The sequence below is a fragment of the Tursiops truncatus genome, chromosome 3 (assembly GCF_011762595.2).
Source record: "Tursiops truncatus isolate mTurTru1 chromosome 3, mTurTru1.mat.Y, whole genome shotgun sequence".
NCBI lineage: Eukaryota > Metazoa > Chordata > Mammalia > Artiodactyla > Delphinidae > Tursiops > Tursiops truncatus.
In genome coordinates, this window is record NC_047036.1 from 11856502 (window position 1) to 11869821 (window position 13320).

Consider the following 13320-nt stretch of genomic DNA (forward strand, 5'->3'; position numbering starts at 1 on the left):
AGGGTACTTTGCGTTAGCAGTGTCCGCGTGAGTTCCTCAGGCTTATTTTCTTACAGTTTGTAGCCCTGTTGTGGACAGCGATGAATTGCACTCGCTTTTTCTTCAGGAGGGGTTTCTGCAAGGTCCTGCCAGCTGCATGGCCCTCCCCTCTTTTCCTTCAGTCTCAGGAAGGTACTTGGTATGCTGCTCTGTTCCTGTCCGGCTGCTGGGAAGGGCTAAGGCCCTTTGCTGTCTGCTGTGGTTGTTAGCATTAAAAGGAGTAGGTGTGAACAGATAAACTGGTACATCCATTCAGTTGATGCTGAGTGAAGGAAGCCTGTTTCAAAAGGCTACATAGGGTTCCACTTGTGTGACATTCTCAAAAACATAGAAATGCAGGGACAGAGAACAGATTGGTTGATTGCCAGGAATTAGTGGTGGGGAGAGCGTGACCACAGAGGGGCAGTGTAAGGGGCATTTTGAGGGATGATGGAACTGTTTTGTATCCTGGCTGTGGTGGTGATTCTATATATTAAAATTCATAGAACTGTACATGGAAAAAAGAATCCAGTTGTACTGTATTATAATGTAAAACATAACATAAAAAGAAAGGCTAACCACAAACTGGGGGAGAACATTTACATTACGAATCAGACAAAGAATTATATATACAGGATTAAAAAAAGGCTTCCTCAAATCAATAAGGAAGTAGACAAACAGACAATTCAAAGTACAAAATGGCCAACACATATTCAAGGAAATGCAAATAAAAACTGTGAGATACCAACAAAAGTCAAATCTAATAGAAGTCATTTATCTAGGTGAACTTGAACAAAACTGAGTTATTTTAGAAAGATTTTTTATTGATTTTAAGGATAGTAAGAGTCAGAGTGACCTCAGTGGAACCAAACTTCCTGAAACGTCTAGGGGTCGCCTAGAGAGACTTTGAAGATAGTTACGGGGAAGTAAAGATCCTTTTCTTGGATTCTGTAAGAAGCGTAACTTGGGAGTCCATTTGGCATGTAAGTCAAGTCTGGGGACTTAAAAAAACTATCAGTCACCTGCTTCCAATTTTCCCACTCCAGTGAGTTTTGCTGCTGTCCAGATAGAAAAAGAGTAGCACATGCAGGTGGTCCGCTGTGCCTGGACATTCCTGGTGTTAAAGAAGGAATTTCTAGGAATAAGTTTCATTTGGGGGACGGGGCGTTGTTCGTGCATTAATACCTATGTGAGGTCATTTGCCCTCTGTTCATGGACCTTCCTGTATGTAATTGACTCTGAAGCTCTGTGTTTTCGCCGTGTTGACGGTTAATGAATGAATTTATAAAGTGTTAGTTTCCCCACTTAAGACTCATAACCATAAAATAAAACTGAACTTGAGAAAAACACAAATATATGATCCTCAAATATTTTTAGATAGGTTTTGTTGGTGTCTTGTTTTTCTTTGTGTGTGTGTGTGTGTGTGTGTGTGTGTGTGTATCTTGGAAAAGTCATAACACACCCCACTTTGGAATTCTGTGGAATGGGTGGTTTCAGTGCAAGAAGAAATGAATATATCAGAGACTGATTAAAAAAAATAAATTTATTTATCTATATTTGGCTGCATTGGGTCTTCATTGCTGTGCGCGGGCTTTCTCTAGTTGTGGCGAATGGGGGCTACTCTTCGTTGCTGTGCGCGGGCTTCTCATTGCGGTGGCTTCTCTTGTTGCAGAGCACGGGCTCTAGGTGCGCCGGCTTTAGTAGTTGCGGTACGCGGGCTCAGCAGTTGTGGCTCGCGGGCTCTAGAGCACAGGCTCAGTAGTTGTGGTGCACGGGCTTAGTTGCTCCGCGGCATGTGGGATCTTCCCAGACCAGGGCTCGAACCTGTGTCCCCTGCATTGGCAGGCGGACTCTCAACCACTGTGCCACCAAGGAAGTCCCACAAAGACTGATACTTGAAATCTATCTTAAAAGAACCCATGTTTCTTAGTATATGTGAAGAGACATGTATAAATGACGTGTGTTTTAATTTTAATTTGAAATTTATGCCTATGAAAAGTCTGTGAGAGTTTGGTCAAAACAGTATCTATTTACAATTGTTTTCCATTGTTGATTCCTTTTACTTCACTTCGTCTTCTCGCGCTGACCCACATCTTCAGGGATTCCTTTTTCCTTCATTGCTTTTGCTGTTGAACCCCATGTCTGCAAACCCAAGCAGGGTACTCCTGGGCCATTTGGATTCCAAAAGGTGTATGTTTTCTTACTAGCTTTTACTGTTAGTTAATCCTTGTCCTTCATGGCAGATGTGCTAGGATCTTCAGGAATAACAAAATACATGTTGTTTTTTGGATAACTTTATTAGTTTAGCTTTTAAACGATAAGGACCAAAAAGTACAATTCCTCTATCATTCATTCTGAAGGTGCACACAAATATATTGGGAAGCAATACTTTGATTAGAATGTTGCTGTAAGTATTTCTACTGAACTAGAGTCACTCATACGGTGAAATCTCTAAAGTTTAAGTTGTCTGATATTTTGGCGTCCTAATAACGAACAGATTCCTCATGTCTAATACTAAAATAGATGTTTCTTGCTTGTAGGTAGCTTTTTTTTTTTTTTTAAATTCATGATTATGAGAAATCCCTTCCAGCCGTCTCTACCCTTTTCAGGACCACAGTGATGATAGCTGGCATGCAAGGGACCGTTACTAGCTCCAAAAAGCCAGATTGCACAGAGGCAGAGTATGTTTCACACATTTATTTCGGAGTTATTTCACCTCCATTGAAATGTTGTTGCACTGTCCTAATATATCTTGGGTTCAGGAACGTTGAGAACCGGTGCTAATTCGATGGTTTCCAGGCCAATCTGTTTGCTTCACGTGACAGTTCCGTTCACGTGTCCCTGGACGGGAGCCTCTGGGAGAGCAGCTCCTCACGAGACTAGTGAGCTTCAGCGTTTTCTTAGCTGGCTGTGTACCTGTTTCTTTCCTGATATTTAACCGCAGTCTGAGAGATGCAGGATCTGCAGGGTTCGTTGTCGGGCATCTCTCGTCTCCATGGCATTGCTTATAGGTCCTGTCTCAGCTCTGCTGGTTGCTGAACACACAGAAGGGGACAGCCTGTTGGTGAGATGGGACCTGCCCCCCTGAACCAAATTACTGGAAACCTTTGACTGTAGACCCTTAATGCAGGATTAAGGTGGGATGATGGTAGATTTCCCGTGACAGCTTGCAGTGTGGATCGGGGGCTGTTTGGGGGGCAACTAGGATGACGGGCAGTCTTGGAACAGCCCTCTGCCTCTGCACGAGCTTTGCTGTAACCTAAATCTTTAGCAGCAGCTGCCAGATCAGCGTGGGAGGGAGGACCCCCAGCCGTCAGGGGTCAGGTAACACCTTTGGAATTAGGCTCCATGAGCGGGTAAAATAAGTGCATCCGGAAAGCAGTAACCTGCTTGTAAGGTCAGAGGATGATATTTAAAAGAGGTTTATTTTCTTGTCTCCACATGTTATTAATGCCAGTCGTGTCCTTCAAGAAAACCTGGTAAAGTCTTTCTCTTAACTGTTATCTCTGCTGCTGCTACCATCTGAGTGCCTGTGATTCGAGATGCTGTGCAGGTGTTTTATATACGTTTTCTTATGTAAAATCAAATTCCCCCTTCCAGCAGGTGGATGCTATTTCTGGGTTAGGATGAGGATCTCAGCCCCTGGGGAGGTTGAATGACTGCCCCAGTTTGCACTGCTTGTAGGGGCTGAAGCTGGAATTTAAACCCATGGCTGCCAGACCACAAAGCCCTGACATGCCCTTTGCTTCCCTGATGGAGGGAGAGAGTAGAAATGACCCTCACTTTGTACAGCATCCCACAAGGTACTGGGTTGTAACTTTCAGATCTTTAAAGCTGAATATGTATATCCTTGTGTGTTGAGGATGGAAGCTGTAATTTAAAAGTCTCACACCAAACAAAAGTGGAATGAAAGATTCCAGGGTAGAGCAAGCATTTTTTTCACGTTGGTCTGAGCCCTATAATTTAGCTTCTATGCCTTTCCTTTTGTCACCTAATTAAAAATGATGTTCCTTTTTACATAAATAACCCTGGTAAGCCCAGCTTTCCCACTGAGGTGTATTGAGTTTTCCTGGCTCCCAGCTGTTTCTGTCTGGGGAGGACTCCTGTGGAAGTGCTGGTCCCTGTTTCTCTGGCTGTGGACTTGGCCGGGGAGGAAGTCTCTGCGGCGGTCAAGGTCAGCTGTCAAGGTTAGCGGAGGGAGGTTTGGGAAGGGCGGGGAGAGGCTGGCCGGGGAGGGAAGTTTTTCCAGCGGGTTGATGTGTGTGACACCTTATAAAGATTACTGGGTCTTCCTTTCTGATTGAAGAAGGGAGCCCGGGTGGGGGAGTGGGGAGGGGCCAGAAGCTGTTAAGCTGCTTTGTCCGGGACAGTTTTATTATAAGGTGGGTGTGGTCACTCCTGGGATCTTTCTGTGTAGCTATTTTGTTGCAGCCACTCATGTCTGTGCTGTTATTCATGGAAATGTGCCCATAGATGATGAATGTTGTGGTCATGGGGAATAGATTTATTTTCCACCATCCTCTTTTAGTGAGATAAATCTCGGGCATGTGTTCTAGGCTTTCCTACATGTGGGGTGCATTTTCGTCAGTCACACCTCATCCCGCCCTCCCCAAACTGTAGCCTGATTTTATGCGATGCTTCAGGTTTACTGCACGTGCAGGTCCCAGCAGCATTTCCACACTGGGAACATGATCAGTTTTCATGTGTCTCTGAGTAACTCCACATCTACCTTGGACTTTTACTATTTCAGTCAGAGGATGGTTGAAATGCTGGTGTCTTGGATGTAGACATTATATAACCGGAAGGTGTATTGTACTCTTAAAATCTGCTTTTCATTTCCTCCTGGCTTACTCAAGGAGTTTCTAAGTTTCAGGTTTTTTCATTTTTGTTTAATTCTCGCTTTTAAAAAATTTCTAGAATTACAAAAGTAGCACTGGCCTGCTGTTTAATGGGAGAGTGTGCTTTTGACCTGCTATTTTAGTTTATCTTTGATTTTAAACCAACAAAGGAGGTACAAGGCTGAAATCCATATCAACTTAGTCGAATTGAGATTTCACTGTATGTATCATTTTCGGCTGTTTAATTGGTTCATGTCTTCATTGTTGATTACATTTAAAGTTTGTTGAGGTTTTCTTTTTGGGGGGGCGGGAGCAGGTAAGTTTGTTTTGAGAAGCCAGTATTCATGTTCAAAGAACTCATATTCCCCAGTTGTTACTATTTCACCTCAGGTGCATCACCTACCCCTCCCCTCCCCACGCCCCTCTAGATACACACACACATACACGTACATATATGTTTTGTATATATTAAATTTACATATTACTTTGTTTCTGAACCATTTGAGAGTAAGTTGCAAGGTGATGGTCCCCTTATCTGTAAAAGGTGGCTCGATAGTATTGTCTAAGAGCAAGGACATTCTCTTACAGTAGTGACCCAAATCGTTAATTTTGATGTAATATTATTATATAAATCTGCTGACTTTACTAAAATTTTACCAGTTCTTCCAGAAACTGTTGGCGATTAAAAAATTATTGGTGGCCCAGCACTCTATCCAAGACCACATATTACATTTAGTTGTCATGTCTCTTTGGTTTTAATTTGGAACATCTCCCCAGCCTGTCTCTTCTGTTACTTTGACATTTTTGAAGATTCTAGTCACTTCTTTGGAAGACTGTCCCTTGGTTTGGGTTGTATGATTCCTAGGTTCAGGTCGTGCACTTCTGGCAATAAGGGCTGTGTCCTTCCCCGAGTGCCCTGTCAGGGACACAGCTGTCAGCTGCCCCATTGTGGGACATTTGTTCAGTTTGGTCATTTGATTTAGGTGGCGACTACCAGGTTTCTCCACTGTATTTTTCCCTTGTAATTAGTGTCTTGTGGGGAGATAATTTGAGACTATGTAAAATCCTGTTCCTTTCCCGACTTTCATTTGCTGGTTGTCTCCGTTAATGGCTTTTGCCTGAATCAGTGATTACTATGATGGTTACAAAATAGTGATTTTTCTAACTTCATTATGTCTTCTGTATTTCGTTGGTTTTCGACCGTAAGGCAGAGCCTCTCCTTCTGCCCTACTTATTTATTTATATAAGTGTGACCTCATGAATTCCTGTCTTATTCAGTGGGTTATAATCCTTTGTTATCATTATTTAGTTTAATGCTTAACTTGTCCAAGATCTGGCCATGATGTCCTTTCAGGCTGGCTCCTTTATCTTCTGTGACATGTTCCCATCATTTTTGGGGCACTTTGTTATTTTCTGACACAGTAAAATATTCCAGGCTTATGTTGTCCTTTCCTTACTCCAACCCTGAAATCAGCTGTTCTCCAAGGAGCCCTGGTTCATTTTAGCAGGAAACAGCATTAAGAAACTCAGTCTGGGCACTAAGTGTACTTACTGCTACAGGGGTTTCATTGCTTCTAGAACCTCTCAGTGCACAGAGCTAGGAAGTGGGCAGTACGTATGTGTGTATGTCCACACATACATGTATGTACACACACACAGTGTCACATGCACACGTGCCGCTTTTTCTGCATCTGTCTGTCTAGAATAAAAACCATGATTTGCTACTCATGCCTTCAATTCCAGTCCAGTACTACAAACTGCATTTCAGTCTTGCCCTTCCCAAATTTGTAATTCCTTTCTCTGATGGTGAAGGCTCCTTTTATCCTCAGTGTCTTTGCTGATTTACTTATTCCTAGAAAATGCAGTAAGCAGTTTCAGAATGCTGAGCAATACCACTGTGATTAAAAGGAACCTACATCTTCAAGTTGAAACTGCTCAAATCGGCAGTTAGCGGTCAGCTTCTGTTCAGCTCTTTGCCTTGTCACTTAGTCACCCAAAGAAAACAGATGAAGTCATGCCTGGAACTCCCCTGAGGCATGTTTAAGAAAAGAGCTGCCAGACTCCATCAACAGCTCACTTTCTGGGGATGTGGAAGCGCAAAATTGAAAAATAAGGAGTTGCCAAAAAAGAAAGGGAGATCGATTTCTAATAAGTATGGTTTATAAAGCTGACACCTGTTGTGGGAAAAACACTTTATCATCTTCATTTCCATATACTAATTGCTGGAAGAGAGGAGGAAAAAGGAAAGTGTTGAGATAATAAGAATGAATGAGGAGACGTGAGGGATGGTCTGGGACCAGGTGTGTGTTAGGACCAGGATGGAGCAGTGGTGGTCCTTTCACAGGAACCCATCACATGCTCTGAGTAGGGGGAGGAGCTGAGTCCCTCTGGAGTAAGTCATGAGTCACGACTTGGGAGACCTGCTTGCTGCCCTTCATTGACCAAATGTTTCTTCCCGGAAACCACCTGCAGTAAATTTCATGCCGCTGTGTAGTGTCTGCTGTAGCGCGGGGTTTCTGGGACGTGTGTGTGTGCACTCGGTTCCAGAAACCGTAGACCACTGGGTGCAGATCTTTCTTATGGTACAGGCAAAGTGAATATTGGCTGTTCAGTGTTTTGCTCCATTAAATGATGACATAGAACATGGGCCCTTGATTTGGGGAGACAGTCTCGATTTCGTATATTGTGTTCTGTATTTTCTGTGACTGTCCTCATGCTTGTCAGAGTGTGCTGTGGAATATTTAGCCTCTGGACCTCTACAGGCCCTTCCTACAACTAGACATTTTAGCAAGAAGAATCATAATTTGCTTATTAATGTTTTAAGGGTGAAAGCCTTTTGATTTAGAAAACTTGGGGAGTAAAAGGTCATGATTGCTAATTGGTCAAGCATTCTGGGGAAGGACGTGGGTGCTGAAGACGGTCTGGAATTAGCTAGTGGTGATGCTTGCACACATTGTGAATAAACTAAACCCCACTGAATGATAGCACTTTAAAAGGGAAAATTTTATAGTATGTGAGTTACATAGCAATAAAAAACGTTATGGCTAAATGGGCAATATTTCAGATTCTTGAACAGCTTCATTTATTGTGTGCTTAAGCCACCAGCTGTTTAATTTTCATAGCCGTCTGCAAGGTAGGCAGTGACCTCCAGTTTTATACCTGAGGGAGGGGACTTAGCGAGGGCTTTTAACTTCCTGTAGGTTAGTAGCTAGTAGGGGTGGCCAGGAGGATGCTGAGCGCGGTGTTTGTTCTCCCCCAGGTGGGTGTCCCCGGTGGAAAGCAGATGCCTGCGGATGGTTTCTCCCGCTGCGCCATGCGTATCACACTGAGGTATGTGACACCATCCAGGGAGCTTTCTATGTCCCTTTTTTTGGTGTCAGGGAGAGGAAAAATAAGTCACTCCTCTTTGAAGGAGGGCGTTGTGGATAAGATTTGGTTGGGCTCCAGTTGTGATTTGATGGTACCTTTGGTAATTTCTTAGAAAGCGTTGGATTAACTGTCCCGTTGAAAATTTCAGGGAGTCTCAGTCAAAAAGAAAAGGACGGACTTTGCTTCCCAGTAAGTGGTGTATTTGGGGACAGAGAAGGGCACACCTGAAGTGGTTCAAGCCGGTGATACTTAGTCTCCCTCGTAGCGTCCTGGGGGAGTTGAAGGGAGAGGAGCTCGGCGCTCTGCTCCTGCTGAGCATGGCCTGGACATTAACAGTTACACCCAGTGTCCTCCTGCTCCTGTGAGCTCTGTATTTTTTTTTTTGCGGTACGCGGGCCTCTCACTGCCGTGGCCTCTCCTGTTGCGGAGCACAGGCTCCGGACGCGCAGGCTTAGCGGCCATGGCTCAGGGGCTCAGCTGCTCCGCGGCATGTGGGATCCTCCCGGACCGGGGCACGAACCCGTGTCCCCTGCATCGGCAGGCGGACTCTCAACCACTGCGCCACCAAGGAAGCCCGAGTTCTGTATTTTTGAACATTGGAGTCAGCTCTGCTCACTCGCACACACGACCAGGAGTACGTGTTAGAACTCTAAGACTGAAACTGTATTAATTTGCATAAAATCGCATATGCTCTGTTCAAGAATTTTCATTGTGCCTGTTTTAGAATTGAGTTGATACTTCATAGAGAGTATGTTAGCGTCACTTAAAAGGAGACGTCTCAGAAGAATTTGTGTGGCTTTGAAATTACTTTTGGGCGAGGTCCCTGAAAGAAAGGAACCACTGAAGACTTTCGTTCTTTTTAGCATTTTGAAACTGTTTCTCCTGATTATATACATTAAAAACATGTAAAGCAGGTTGGGGTTTTGTCTGCTGTGTAGCATGCCTGCAAGGGGACCAGAGGTCTGGTGGAACGAGAGCCTTCCTGCTGGGTGGTGACCTTTTTATGATGTTTGGCCTGTCGTCTTTGTTTCTCAGTTTCAGATGCCCAGCTCAGAATTACTTAGCACTTGAAGTGGTTTTCATCTTCAAAGGACTTTATGGGCATTATTTAATATACATGGCACTGTGTAATGAATGAGCTGTTTATCCTTTGAGCAGTGTCAGTATGCCAGGTGCCATACAGCTGGAGAAGACAAAAATAATATTCTGTCCGGTGGGAGTTTGTATTCTAAAGAGGCAAGATGATTAAGCAGATTCTCTCTTTTGGCCTCTTTTTAAAAATGTGCTGGGGAATAATGTAGAAATTAAAATTATAAGAGGTGATCAACTAGCTCAAGTCCACCTAATTGGAATTGCTCTCAAGGTGAAAATGAAATTTGAGATGCTCTTAAAAAAGACCTAGTCTATTATCTCTCACTTATCACACATTTTTTGACATACATAGTATTTTTCCTGTTTACAGATGAGGATTTTGCTAAAGCTAGGGCAGATTCATTTTTAATTCTCTTTATACCACCCCCAAATCCTGTTTTTCTTTACCTGGTGTAGGGATGTGCTTTGCAACCAAGGCTGCGTGTGAGCCACAAACGCAGTTTTCTGAGTTTCCGACTGGGTCAGTCCGTCCACCCTAGCTGGGCTGGCTGGCCTCAAGGGAAGCTTCTGGACCGCTTGCCCCGTCAGCCTCTCGAAGGCCCATCGCACACCCCACGCTGTGTCTGTGTTCTTGCCCCTGTCTGTGTGTTTGGTGTTCCGTCCTCTTCCTGGTTTTCCTATAACTGACTGTCAAGCATCACTTCCTTTAGGAAACCACCTGTCTGTCTTCTGGCCTCCCTGGCCATCAGTGTTGGCGTAGTACCTTGTGTAGACCGTGTTCTGGTTCTGGGTCTTTGGGTCGTAATTGTTTCCCGTGAGTGTGGGCTGCTGGGCCTCTGGGCCTGGGCAAGCTCCAAGGAGAGGCAAAGTAAATGCCTGTTGTGATTTATACCGGTGGTTCCTTAACCCAGACTGTATCAGAATCACCTAAAAAGTTAAAAAAAATTACAAATCTCCAGCGATTTTCATTTAGTAGTTCTAGAATAGGGCCCTAGAATCTGTATTTTGAAAAAGCCTTACTGGTAACTCAGATGCACAGCTAGGAAGAGGAACCTCTGAGTTACGCCGAGGTGCACATATTGGTTATGGGTTATGGGGCCGTGGCCAGTTTTGGTTAAGGTATGATACGTGCGATGTGCAGAACCATTTCACTTCCATGCCTAGAGGGAATGGAGAACGTGAATGTGGTCCGTTTATGACGGGACATCCTTCCTGAAGGAGAAGACTCTGGCTCATTGAGGAGCTCGCTGACCAGTCTGGTTTTCTGTTGTGTGAACAGACTGAGTGCACAATTGGCCCACCAAACTTGCATATGTAGTCACCGTGTTGCCACAGAGATGTTATGTAGTATTGAAGGAGATTAGAGAAATCACATCGTAAATTATCAGAACAGATGGCTTGTAATTTAACACTCTCCTAGCTCGTATTCTTTGTACTGGTACTTGAGAACACTTGAAAATATCTGTTCTTACTTTGTTTTTCACCTTTAAAAATGGCAGAGTTCATACCATGATTTAAAATGGAGATAATGTATGCCACACACACAGTATACAATGGCAGTGATGTAAAGTGGGGAGAATATTTAAAGTATTTTGGGAGTGGCCTCTTTACCTCTGCTTTTAGAACTCACACATGATTTGCAGCTTCTTTTTTTTTTTTTGGTCCACTTAGAGATTTCATACTCTCCCTTATTATTTTGATAGCACTAGTCAGGGCTAATTTTTATCTCCTGGCTTGACAGTAAAAGTAATATCACAAGATCGTATAGATTCAGGCAACATACTCACTTTCAAGGTGTTTTATATGTGATCAACAATGTAAAGGGTATTTTCCATAAGAGGACCTTTTTCCTGTTCTAATCTATGGACTGATGTGCAACACTTAAAGACTGCATCCCTCATCAAGGACAGTTATTCTTTGTCTCTTGCAGGGAGCTGCAGCTTCACTGGAGTGCTGGAGTGTGCACATGCGTATGCCCACACACACACACACACACACACACACACACACACGCTTGTAATTTACATCGTGTACATGATCAGAGTGGATACATGTCTAAACCACTTCAAATTAGGAAATGACAGTCCTATTAGTGTAATTTAAAAATTCAGTAAAGCTTACTTTGATTTTTACGTACTTGTAGTTACACAAGAACATAGTTTTTAGATACTCTTTTTAATTCTCACATTCCTAAAGTATTCAGGAGTCTTCACAGGCTATGCCTACATACATTTTCATGAGTCTCCTTTCTCATTTGCTGTATGTTAACAGTGATTGGCAAAAAAAATTAACAAGTAAGTTTTCTAGTCCCCAGACCATTCCTGACTTGCTTATATGTCAATGTGTGTTTTAAGCTGAGTCCAGACATTAACAGTACAGGGCACTTCTCTTTGAATCTTTCTCTGCCTGTGTAAGTACTTTTTATGAGCCTGTGCTGCTCGTACCAGTGATGGTTTCTGATGCTACTGAGCGGTGGAACAGGTAGGTCAGTTGTGAACCCAGCACTGTTGGATGTAGTAATACCTTTAGGATGAATCATTCAGGTGACGTAAGTGTATTGACACCTCTGTGTCAGTGCTAGGGAAAAAAAAAAACTTGTTAATTATATCTAAAAGCATCTGAAAAATAATCTTATCGGAGGCCTCAGAGCCGTTACAGGAGTGAGGTGGGAAATGTGGGATTAAGCCCTAATTTCCTTTTTTTTAAATGCCCTAATATTTATTTATTTATTTATTTAACAACTTTATTGGAGTATAATTGCTTTAAAATGGTGTGTGTGTTTCTGCTGTATAACAAAGTGAATCAGCTATACATAAACATATATCCCCATATCCCCTCCCTCTGGCGTCTCCCTCCCATCCTCCCTATCCCACCCCTCTAGGTGGTCACAAAACACCGAGTTGATCTCCCTGTGCTGTGTGGTGGCTTCCCACTAGCTATCTCTTTTACAGTTGGTAGTGTATATATGTCCATGCCACTCTCTCACTTCGTCCCAGCTTCCCCTTCCTCGTGTCCTCAAGTCCATTCTCTACGTCTGCATCTTTATTCCTGTCCTGCCCCTAGGTTCTTCAGAACCTTTTTTTAATTTTTTTAGATTTCATATATATGTGTTAGAATACGGTATTTGTTTTTCTCTTTCTGACTTACTTCACTCTGTATGACAGTCTCTAGGCCCATCCACCTCACTGCAAATAACTCCATTTCGTTCTTTTTATGGCTGAGTAATATTCCATTGTATATATGTGCCACATCTTCTTTATCCATTCATCTGTCAGTGGACACTTAGGTTTCTTCCATGTCCCAGCTACTGTAAATAGAGCTGCAGTGAACATTGTGGTACATGACTCTTTTCGAATTGTGGTTTTCTCAGGGTATATACCCAGTAGTGGGATTGCTGGGTCATATGGTAGTTCTATTTTTAGTTTTTTGTTCTATTTTTAGTTTTTTAAGGAACCTCCATACTGTTCTCCATAGTGGCTATATCAATTTACATTCCCACCAACAGTGCAAGAGGGTTCCCTTCTCTCCATACCCTCTCCAGCATTTATTGTTTGCAGATTTTTTGACGATGGCCATTCTGACCAGTATGAGTGACACCTCATTGTAGTTTTGATTTGCATTTCTCTAATGATTAGTGATGTTGAGCATGGTTAGTGATGTTGAGCATCCTTTCATGTGTTTGTTGGCAATCTGAATATCTTCTTTGGAGAAATGTCTACTTAGGTCTTCTGCCCATTTTTGGATTGAGTTGTTTGTTTTTTTGATATCGAGCTGCATGAGCTGCCTGTGTATTGTGGAGATTAATCCTTTGGCAGTTGCTTCATTTGCAAATATTTTCTCCCATTCTAAGGGTTGTCATTGCATTTTGTTTATGGTTTTCTTTGCTGTCCAAAAGCTTTTACGTTTCATTAGATCCCATTTTTTAAGTTTTGTTTTTAGTCCCGTTTCTCTAGGAGGTGGGTCAAAAAGGATCTTTCTGTGATGTATGTCATAGAGCGTTCTG

The 13320-nt window shown here is 42.9% G+C and overlaps 1 protein-coding gene across 7 annotated transcripts in view; it reads left to right on the top strand.

The window, feature by feature from the left end:
• TRIO (trio Rho guanine nucleotide exchange factor) overlaps positions 1–13320 on the top strand; it is a 372439-nt gene that overhangs the window by 6324 nt on the left and 352795 nt on the right. Inside the window, exon 1 of one of the 7 annotated variants that reach the window (XM_073802018.1) lies at positions 8165–8186. The exons of the other annotated variants lie outside the window; for them this stretch is intronic. The gene's annotated coding sequence lies outside the window, so the exon portion shown is untranslated. Of the gene's footprint in view, positions 1–8164; positions 8187–13320 lie in introns of those variants that run through there. 7 annotated transcript variants of the gene reach the window in all.